This window comes from Amblyraja radiata, chromosome 46 (assembly GCF_010909765.2).
Source record: "Amblyraja radiata isolate CabotCenter1 chromosome 46, sAmbRad1.1.pri, whole genome shotgun sequence".
NCBI classification, from domain to species: Eukaryota; Metazoa; Chordata; class Chondrichthyes; order Rajiformes; family Rajidae; genus Amblyraja; species Amblyraja radiata.
Window position 1 is genome coordinate 7,830,728 of NC_046001.1, and position 11,278 is coordinate 7,842,005.

At 43.9% G+C, this 11,278-nt stretch overlaps 1 protein-coding gene across 1 annotated transcript in view; it reads right to left on the minus strand.

Annotated features, from left to right (window-relative positions):
- Positions 1-11,173, minus strand: part of agap2 (ArfGAP with GTPase domain, ankyrin repeat and PH domain 2) — a 123,304-nt gene extending 112,131 nt beyond the window's left edge. The window contains exons 1-2 of the mRNA XM_033015783.1: positions 11,002-11,173; positions 5,152-5,288 (exon numbers count right to left, since the gene is read on the minus strand). The gene's annotated coding sequence lies outside the window, so the exon portion shown is untranslated. The remainder of the gene's footprint in view (positions 1-5,151; positions 5,289-11,001) is intronic.
- Between the last annotated feature and the right edge of the window lie 105 nt (positions 11,174-11,278).

An 11,278-nucleotide genomic window follows, 5' to 3' on the forward strand; every position in this document is an offset into this window, starting at 1 on the left:
GCTGGTCAGAGCTTCAGCGCGTCCCTCAGCAGGTACTCCTGGGCCTTGGAGCGAGCCAGGCGGCAGCATTCAGTTGCAGACAGCTCCTTGTACTGGAACACCAGTGATTTCAGGCAGAAACAGAGGGGCATCCACCACTGGATTGATGGTCTTCCAGCAGCAGTTGGTGTTTGTCTGTGTGTGTATCCTGAGAGTAGACCGCAGAGCACAGGGTCTTTGTTATCAGTTTAGCATGAGTCGTTCGAGATATGCTGAATTTCGGTAGCCTTCTGAGGAAGGGGAGGCGTCGGCAGGGCTGGCCTTCGGACGTGCGGGGCCCAATTGGGAACAATTTAGTTGAGCCCCAGGTTCCCAGCCAAGGTCTGTAGATTCATAGAAATATAATTAAAGTCTATTATAGACTTTATATCTCTATGGTAGAATGGAAAGTAATCAAAATGTGCGCTTAAAAAGTGCCTGCGACTTAATGGACCAAACAGATCTAAGCTACATTTTAATATAAAATTGCATACATGTAAGCCAACAAGTAACAAACAAAATGTGTAGATCACCTCTGAAAAGTACATAGTTACAATACCACTTGTTTTAGTGACTGTGAAATGAAAAAAAAATAAAAAAATTAAATAGATCCTGGAAAACCAATAACCATTGGTGAAAAACCAGTCCAGGCATTACATTTTGGGCTTCAGCCCCGCCGCGTCGCTGTGCTCTCGTGGCTGCAGTGTCGATGTGGTTGGACCAGGACAAATTGTTGGTGTTACTTACACCAAGGAGCCAGAAGCTTTCAACCATTTCCACTTCAGCGCCATTGCTACAGACTAGGGTGTGTATGCCACCACGCCTCCTGAAGACGATGATTTGCTCACATTGAGCGAGCAGTTGTTATCGTGACACAACATCATCCTGTACCCCTTTTATCATTGTTTGAGACGGCGGTGTCATCTGTAAACTTGTAAACGGAGTTAGAGCAGAACTTGGCCACACAGCCGTGAGTCTATGGGGAGTATAGTCAGGTGCTGAGAACAGCCTTGCGGAGCAACAATGTTGAGAATTATTGTGGTATATATCACTATTTTACAAGCCGTGTCATTCCATTCAGTCAGCTTGACAATTATTCTTTCTATACATTCCTTCAGCAAACAGTCCAAGGTAGTTTTACAGGTTCCAGCCCATCACTGCGCAATGGCAGGAGGGCCTTGGACTGTGGCCTTTACACAAAAGGACACAAAGTGTTGGAGTAACTCAGCGGGTCAGGCAACATCTCTGGAGAACATGGATAGGTGACGTTTTTGGGTTATTCAGACCCCCTGCAGCGGGGGAGTCAGCAGGTTCCATCAAGAGGTGACAAAAGAGATCGCGTAGGATCCGTACCGTCCGTCAACACGTGGAGCTGCCGGTCCCCGTAATGGCCGCACTCACCGCGCCAACCAGGGTGCAGTCCCGAGCCACACATCTCAGTGCAGAGTATCTGCACGGCTTGTAGCAGCCAGCCCAACACCAGCCCTTACACACTAAGCATTGGGCTGGAGGTAAGGCTGAGAGCAGGGATTTGCACACTGCTGGGCAGTGAACCTGGCACAAAGCCCTGCTCTCTATTTCTATCACACCTTCTCCAATCTCAGATCCATGTCCCTCCATTCTCTGCTGTTGTAACATAAACCCGGCACCTACAGTCGGTGCAAAATAAACGTCTCAAATATCCTGCCCTGGGCCCAGCACATATATGCAATCACCAAGAAGGCATGCCAGCACCTCTACTGTCGTAGGTTAAGAGATAAACCTTAACGAGCACACGGAAGACCGCTCCTTCTCTTCTTTGAACAACGTTGAAAGATCTTTACATTTCCAAGAGGCCAACAAGACAACATCAGCATCCTTCAGTTCTGCACTGGGGACGTCAGCCGGCATTAAGTGCTTTCGTGTCTACAGTGATCCTCAGACACGTGGCCTGATTCTGAAACGAGGGTGTCATCTACTGATCCATCGATGATACCAGCATAGTCACCGGCTTCACATAAAACCTGCCACTTCTACAATGCCTTTCCGAGCCTTGGCTGATATGAAAGCTTTCTGGACTGCTCACTTCCTGACCAAAGACTCAGCCACCAAAGTAAATGGAGCTGAGAAAATACAAACCTACTTTCAACACATAAACTGTACAGGAAATCGTACCAATGCAAATGTCAAAGGCAGCCATGTCATGTTAAAACAAGCAACTGGTTTCCATCAGTTAAACCAGGTCAAGATCAACAGCGTGGCTTTTAGTCTGCAAACTCACATCAGGTAACAATGGATTAGACACTGATGATTTGGTCGGCCAGACCTGCTGCTTTTTGCCCATATTTCTCAGCTTTATTACAATAGTAATTTAAAATTAGCTACACAAACAACTCACAACTGCACAGACCTCAATATTACTGCTAAATTCAAGTAATATAATGTGAAAGCACAGACAAGATTAATCCTTCAGAGCAAGATTTGTAAGCATTAAGCTTTCTTTCAAAACAAGACCATGTCTGGATAATTTTTTTTTAAAGTCTGGATTAAAGGACACATATATTGCAGCAAATTTTCACAGCTTCAGTACAAAAAGTGCATTTGAGTTACAAAATGAACATATGCAAAAATAGTTTAGCAAGGAGTGATTAAAATAGACAAAATAGGGGCAAATCATTCCCAAAAGTATTTGGAAATATTCTGAAGGTACTGTAATCCGTTATCAGCTTTTCCCAAGGCTGACGTGAAGGGGGTCAAAGATACCTTCTGATTTCCTGGCACCTGCAGAGATTAGTACCCTTGCAATCCTAACATACAACATAGGGAGCCGAAACTTTTACACGCAAGACTCAAAGATAGTAACAATCTGTATTTATACAACACCTTTAATGTAGTAAAGGTGTAATGCTTTACAGGAAATTCTTAACAGATGAAAACTGACATAAAACCAAAACGCAGTGGTAGAGTTGCTGCCTTACAGCGCTTAGAGTGCCAGACCCCCACACTCCAAAGACGTACAGGTTTGTTGGTTAATTGGCTTGGATAAACTGTCCCTAGCGTGTGTAGGATAGTATTAATGTGTTGATTCGGTGGGCCGAAGGGCCTGTTTCCACACTGTATCTCTAAACTAAACTAAACAAAGGAGGAAATATTAAATCAGATGACGCAATGCCAAAGGATTGAGTATTGAACAGCATCTGAGGGAATGAAGTGGAGTCATAAAGAGAATCGGAAAGAGAATCTGGAGCTTAGGACCCAGACGCAGAAGGCTTGGCTGTCAATGGTGGGGTTAATCAAGTGAGGGACACACAAGAGGGCAGAGATAAAGGAATGCACAGTTCTCAAAAGGTTGAGGGGATAGAGATAGGGACCTTGGAGGGATCCAAACACAAGGATTTTGTTTTATTGAGTTGTTGCTTATCTGGGAGTCAATGTTAATCACAGTGGAGGTGAGTGAATGAGACTTGGTACAAGTCAGGACACAGGCAGCAGGGTCTTGGATTAATTCAGTCACCGATTGATAGGGTCAGAGTCATACAGCACAAAACAAGCCCTTTGGCCCACTGGGTCCACGCTGATCATCAAACACCCATTTAAACAAATTACATTTTATTCTCCCCACCTTCCTATCAACCGCCCCCAGGTTCTGTCACTCCCCACATACTAGACGCTATTTACTGTGGCCAATTAGCCCACCAACCTGCACAATTTATGATATGGGAGTGCTGCTGTTGAAGGAAGAGGCTCCAACTGCTGCAGGAACTTCTGAACTGTAAATTCTTGCCAGTACATAATGCCCACTTCCACTCCCACTGGTACAGGATGAAGATGGACAGAACGCGAGAGGGAAGAGGTCTGGTCTGTGTAATTCTTTGTCACCTTTGTACGACAGTGTACAAAATAGCTGCCAAGTTTACTCAACTGTACAATGTAGTTCTTCCTTCAGAATATCGACTTTAGAGATACAGCATGGAAACAGGACCTTCAGCCCACCGAGTCCATGCCGACCAGCGATCACCCTATCCTACACATTGGGGACAATTTACATTTTACAGATTAACCTACAAACCTGTACTTCTTTGGATTGTGGGAGGAAATCAGAGCACTCGCAGAAAACTCACACGGTCACTGGGAGAACATACAAACGTACAAAGTCAGCACCCGTAGTCAGGATCGAACCCGGTTTTCTGGCGCTGTGAGGCAGCAACTCTACCGCTGCACCACTGTACCGCCTCTTTGTGCATTCCTTTCAATGTGAGGTGTTTTGGGCACTCCCGAGAAACATTAAGAAGACACCACGTAATTGCAAGTTCTGCCATTCCACTTAACAGCGCAGATGGATGCGTAGAACTTCTACTGACTATCCGCTACGTTCCCTAAAGGGCCTGTCCCACTTGGCCGTCATTTGCGCCTCATTTACACGTCATACGTAAAATAAGTTGACGTGTCGTGACGTGCGACGTCGCGAGCAAATCACGCATCATCAGCGTCTGGTGCGAGTGACGTCATTAGAATACCCTGCTTCCTTATTCTGCATCATGACCATGATGGAAGAACTACAGATTTTATTCTACAGCAACAACAGAGACGTCTGTTAGCAGCAGCCCTCATACTTACAGATCAGCCAGGCAGGAGTACAACAAGAAAGGCTAGCAAGAAACCCAGGAAGAGGTCTGTGTGGACGAGGTTAGAGGTTACATGACGCGTAAAAGGCGGGCCGACTGCATTTGGGCGGCGAGCAGCGTCGCATGTTTACGGACGTTGACGCATGGTGACGTAACCATGCTTCACCACACGATACAGCGTGCGACGCCAATGCATCAAAGTGCGTAGCCAATGCGTGAGTGTGCGTATCCAATGCGTTAGCGTGTGTACGCGATACGTCACGCAGGTGGCGCGCGAGGATTTTGTTACAAAATCCTGGAGCGCCGCGCGATACCACGCGCCACTACATGCGATTCCACGCCTCACCATGCGCAAAGCGTGCGTCACCCACACGCACCCCACGTCGACCTATTTTACATATGATGCATAAATGAGGTGCAAATGACGGCCAAGTGGGACAGTGTTTCGCACATTTTCAACAAAGATAATTAATAAATGTAATAAGGTAAAGGGCAAGGTCTGGATTTTGCAGGGCAGTTGGAATCTTACCAATCTGTGAGGGTGGGCTTCCGGCTTGCTTTTCCACTCCTTCCTGTCATTGCTCCTGCTCCTCATCATTATGGTGGGCTGCCAGTCATATTTCTGGTCCAGCTGTGATTCTTCTTTCATTTACATGATGTTGCATCCTGTAAAAAGCAAAAATAAAACATGTGGAATATCAATCTTAACCAGAGACTTTAACCTTCAGATGCTGACATGCTTACAATGCAGGTCCCAGCACTTTCCGACACTGAGCTGCCATTTTGAAGTTGCACAAGAGACTGCAGATGTTGGTTTACAAAAATTAAACACACAACGTACTGGAGTAACTCAGCGGCTCGGGCATCGAGTTGAGATGTTATGCTACAGTTGTACAAGATGCTGGGCCTGAATTATAGGGCGAGGTCGGGCAGGTTAGGACTTTATTCCTTGGAGTGCAGGAGGATGAAGAGTGATCTTATAGAGGTCTATAAGACCATGAGGGGAATAGATGGGTAAGTGCACAGAATCTTTTACCTAGACGAGGGGAATCAAGCAGGGGACATAGATTTAAGGTGAGAGGGGAAGGAGATTTAATAAGAACCTGAGGAGCAACTTTTTCACACAAAGGGTGGGGGGTATATAGAACAAGCTGCCAGACGAGGTAGTTGAGGCAGGTACTATGAACACATTTAAAGGGCTTTGGAAAGGTACATGGATAGGAAAGGTTTAGAGGGATATGGGCCAAATGTGGGCAGGTGAGACTAGTGTTGATGGGGTACCTTGGTCAGAGTGGGCAAGTTGGGCTGAAGAGCCTGTTTCCATACTGTATAACTCTATTCCAGCATCTGCAGTTCCTTGTGTCACTATATCACCAGTGTTCTCCAACAGTGAGCACTAGAGGGTGACAAAGTACCATTAACTGATGTAAACATCAATCCTGTACAATCGCTACATAACCTACACTCCCATAACGCTACATTGTCCTCCCAAGCAACAGATGTTACTTTTCTTTTTTAAACCGGATATACCATTTTCCTTTAGCCACTCATCAAAACCGAGAGAATTGCCACAAAAAACTACTACCCACTATTCTCTGTCCTGATCGGATATGTATTAAATAGTGAGGGAAGGAGGAGATGCTACTAAATATCAATAAACCTGATGATAAATGCTTCAAAACCTAGCCTTGAGAAAACAGTACATCCCAAGCTAATTGGAGCGTATAGGTGCCAGGGCACGAGAGAGGACACAAAAGTGCTGGAGTGATTCAGAGGCGGTTCAGGGAGCATTTCTGAAGAACATGGATCGGTGACGTTCCGGGTCGAGACTCTTCTTGGTCCCGACCCAAAACTCCACCTCTCCTTTCCAAAAAAACGGGAACACAGATTTAAGGTGAAAAGTGATCTCGGGGGTGCGAGGGAACATTTTCTTTTGAAGACACCGTGATAATCTAGAGCCCACTGTCTTTCAGGATGAAGGAAACAAAGTCAATTAGGGTTTTCAAAAGGGAAATGGATACGCACTTGACAGAAATAATTTACAAGGCGATGTGGAAAGAGACAGGACATTTCTGCTTATCAAGGGCCAACATGAATAAGATAGGTAATTTAGACACAAGAGCTGGAATGATTCTATGATTGTACATGTAAGCTGTTTATCTGGAAACTACTGTTTTCTTCAGATGTCCTTTGGGATAGAATCAATCTTTGTCTAAGTATTTATAACATTAAATTGCTGACATTTTTGCTACTATGTAATTATCTTGTAAATATTTTAGTGCAGGGGTTCCCAACCTATTTCGTCCCGTTTACCCCTGGCAACTTTAATAGCACTTAACAATGTTATTTCACTTATTCATGAACGACTAATGATGAATAGAACCAAACACAGTCAGTCAATGAGAAAATAAAATGTACAAATCCAGAATCAACAAATTTACCCTCTGGGGATAAATTTACCCCAGGTTGGGAACCCTTGTTTTAGTGCAATGCTGCTTTCAGACTAGGCAGGAATGTATAGGTGCATATAGACACAAAATGCTGGAGTAATTCAGCAGGACAGGCAGCATCTGTCTGTCCCGCTGAATTACTCCAGCATTTTGTGTCTATCTTCGGTTTAAACCAGCATCTGCAATTCCATCCTTCACATATACAGGTGCATAATCATTCTCAGTTATGCTATAAGTGTGGGAAAAAACGGCTTGTTCAATAAAATGCTGTCACATTCACAGCTCGTTGGGAACTATCCAGACAAAACCTCCTCTCCCTGCAATCCCTACGACCAAGAAGGACAAGAGCAGAAGGTAGAAACTCAAAGTGCTGGGGGTACACAGCAGGTCAGGCAGTATCTGCCATTTTAGGGAATGGACGGACTGCTTCTTCAGACTGATTCTTCCATCTCTGATTCTTCTTTTCCCTTTCTGGATCTCTCTGTCTCCATTTCAGGAAAGAAGTGAGCAACAAACATCTATTAGAAGCTGAAGATATTGCAGAGGCTGGAATCTTGAGAAAACCAGTGTTGGAGGAACTCTGCGGGTCAGGCAGTGTCTGTGGAGGGAATGGGCAGACGAGGTTGCTTCAGAAGGAGCCAGACTTCAAGCAAATCCTTCAAGCTAAAACCTCAGTAAAACCTGTTATAATCTTTAATGAAGGCCTGAAGAGGTAACATGCAAATAGGTGGAATGGCAAGCTGTGAAAAGGATATTGTGACTCTACAACAGGATTCAGGCAGACTGATTAAGTGGATGAAAACGTGGTAAATGGAGTTCAATGTGGGATAGTGTGAGGTCATACACTTCCATAAGAGGAATCCAAAAGTGGGTTATTGTCTAAAGGGATAGAGGGTGCAAATAAGTGAAGTTCAGAGAGATCAAGGTGTTCTAGTGTATGAAATAACAAAATGTTAGGCATGAAAGTAAATGATATATTGGTCTGGTAAGGACACAAAATGCTGGATATCTCAGTGGGTCAGGCAGCATCCTTGGAAAACATGGATAGGTGACGTTTTGGGTCAGGACCCTTCTTCAGACATACTGGCCTTTCTTTCAAAGGGGAAGAGATTAGAAATAGGGACGTTTTATTTCCATTGTACAGAGTGTTGCTGTGGCCACACCTGGAGTACTGTACACAGAATATAATAACATTGGAGGCTGTCCAAAAGAGATTTACTACATTAATTATTGGGAAGAGCAGATTGCCCTATTGTGAGACTAAACAGGTTGTGTAGGTATTGTTTAGAGTTTAGAAGAATGCGTGGTGGCATTATTACTGAGTCATCGAGTCATTGAAGCATGTAAGATCCCAAGATGGCGTGACAAGTTAGATGTGGAGATGTTTCCACCAGTGGGAGAGTTTTGAACAAGGGGAAATAATTACAATGGGCTGGACATTTAGAAATCCAGATGTGTAGACATTTCTTCCAGCAGAAGGTGGTGAATCTCTGGAATCTTCCAGAGAGCAGTGGGGCTAACTCATTAGAAGTCTTCAAAGAGAAGGTAGATACATTTTTGAAAGATGAGGGATTTGAGGGCTATGGGGAATTGGTACAGAGGGAGAAGTGAAACCTGGTTTGAAGGCCCCATTCCTTCTTTGTTTTGTATTCTTGTGAAGAGACAAATTGAATAATAAACGTTATCACATTGTTACAAAATCTGTCATTTTTGTTTCTTTTTAAAAATTATTTAGTTCAGTCTTTATATTGGGCATCAGAAATATCACTGGAAGTTGCTACAATTTTTAAAAATCTAATAATTGCATGGGGAATTAGATTATAAAATACTGTAGCAACTGCCATAAACCTTGTGGCATCCTTGACATTGACAGTACCTACTACAACAGCACCATCTACAGGAGTAAATGTATTTGCAGATACATATACCTACACAATACCTACAGCACCTATACGTTTATATTAGCTTTAGGTTTGTTATTATTGTCATGTGTCCCAAGATACGGTGAAAAACCTTTTGCTTTCCAACCTGGCAGATTATAACATCAATGAAGGTAGCGCAAAAGAGGGAAAAAACATAATGTAGTATTCAAAATTACATCTTAGTTTAGTTTAGTTTATGATTGCACGTGTACCGTGAATAGTGAAAAACTTTTGTTGCATGCTGTCCAGTCAAAGAAAAATTTAATGCCCCAAAATTGGGCTTTAATGAACTTCATTTAATGACTTCACGACTTTATTAAATGACTTCATTATTTATTAAATGACTTCATTAAAGCCCAATCCTTCTCTCCAGTGATGCTGTCTGACCCGCTGAGTTACTCCAGCATTTTGTGTCTAAAGTCCATTAAAGGTAGTTCAAATGTCTCGAATGAGGTAGATGGGAGGTCAGGACCGCTCTCTAGTTGATGAGAGGATGGTTCAGTTGCCTGACAACAGCCGGGAAGAAATCTGGAGGTATGTGTTTTCACACTTCTGGACCTCTTGCCTGATGGGAGTGGGGAGAAGAGGGAGTGACCGGGGTGAGACTGGCCCTTGATTATGCTGGCCGAGGCAGTGTGAAGTGTCGCTGGAGTCAATGGATGGGAGATTGGTTTGTTTGATGGTCTAGACTACGCCCACAACTCTCTGCGCTTTTTATCTGCAGCGTTGATAGCTTTTGTATCTTCTACCTGACAAGACGAGTGGGAGGGGGCCTTGATTATATTATAGGTCTGCTGAGGCAGTGGGAATTGTAGATGGAGTCAATGGAGGGAGAGCTGCGTGATGGACTGCGCTGCGTTCACAAAGCTCTGTAATTTCTTGTGGTTCTATGCAGAGCAGATCCTTACCAAGCTGTGATTCATCTGGATAGGGTGCTTTCCATGGAGCATCTGTAAACATTACTGAGTCATTGGGACATGCCAAATTTCCTTAGTCTTCTGAGGAAGTGGAGGCATTGGAAGTAGAGGGGGAGGGATGAGGTAGGAGCTAATGGGTATTAGGTGGATCCAGGTGAGGAGAGCTTAATGGGCAGGCACAGCCAGGTTGGGATGGAGGGGTGAAAATAGCAACAGAGACAGGAGGTGATCGTGAAGTCATTAAATGGCTGCAGATTATGGAATCAGATAAGGGAGGTGAAGAGTGGAACCAGATAAGCAAGGATGATGCGCAAGTGGGAAAAGTGATGCAAGGGGTGCGGATAGGGGGACCGAGTGGCCATATTTAAGGGCAGCAGGGATAAGCCAGGGAACTGTAGGCAGGTGAGCCTTACATCAGCAGTGGGATAGTTATTGCAAGGGATTCTGAGACAGGATTTACTTGCATTTGAAAATGCAAGGACAAATTAGGAACAGTCAGCATAGCTTTGTGCATGGAAAATGAGTCACACAAATTGTATTGAGTCTTTCGCAAAGTTGACCAAGAGAATTGATGAGACAAGGCAGTAGATGTTGTCTATATGGTTCCACATGGCAGGCTGGTCCTAAAGGTTAGATCACAGGGGATCCAGGGTGAGATGGCAAATTGGATACAAAATTGGTTTGGTGGAAGGAGACAGAGGGTGATAGTGTGGGGATGTTATTCAAATTGGAGGCTTGTAGCCAATAGTTCTGCTGCAGGAATCGAGGCCGGGTCCTCTGTTGTGTGTCATCTATATTAATGATTCAGATGAAAATAAATGTGCCAATGATTAGTAAGTTTGCAGATGATCTCTTATTAGTGGGATATATTTAGTATCTTCTACTGTGAAGACCAATGCAAAATAATTATTTAGAATCTCTACCATTTCTCCATTTACCATTACTAATACCTCAGTCTCTTCATCTAAAACATTAATGTTTACTTGAGTTACTCTCTTTTGATACATGGAACATGTCTGTTTATATACTTTACAAATTTTCTCTCATGATGGAAACTGGTTCAGAAATGACCATTTTCTCTGGTACTTACAAAGGACACTAAATAATCTGAGAAAGTACATTCTGCAGATCTGGCACCCATTGGGAGAAGAAAGCAGCTTAATGATTCGGTTAGACTCCATCATCATACTTAAGGATCTATGTTAATAATGTCCACCGAAGATATTCTCTGAAAAGCAAAAAACTTTTCTAATTGTCGTCCCTCTTCCCGTTGGCAAGAGGATATGACGCCTCGATTTGACACCAGTTTGATTGACAGAGGGACAGGCCAATGACAGTCCATGTTGGCGCCCCGCTCTTCCCGGACC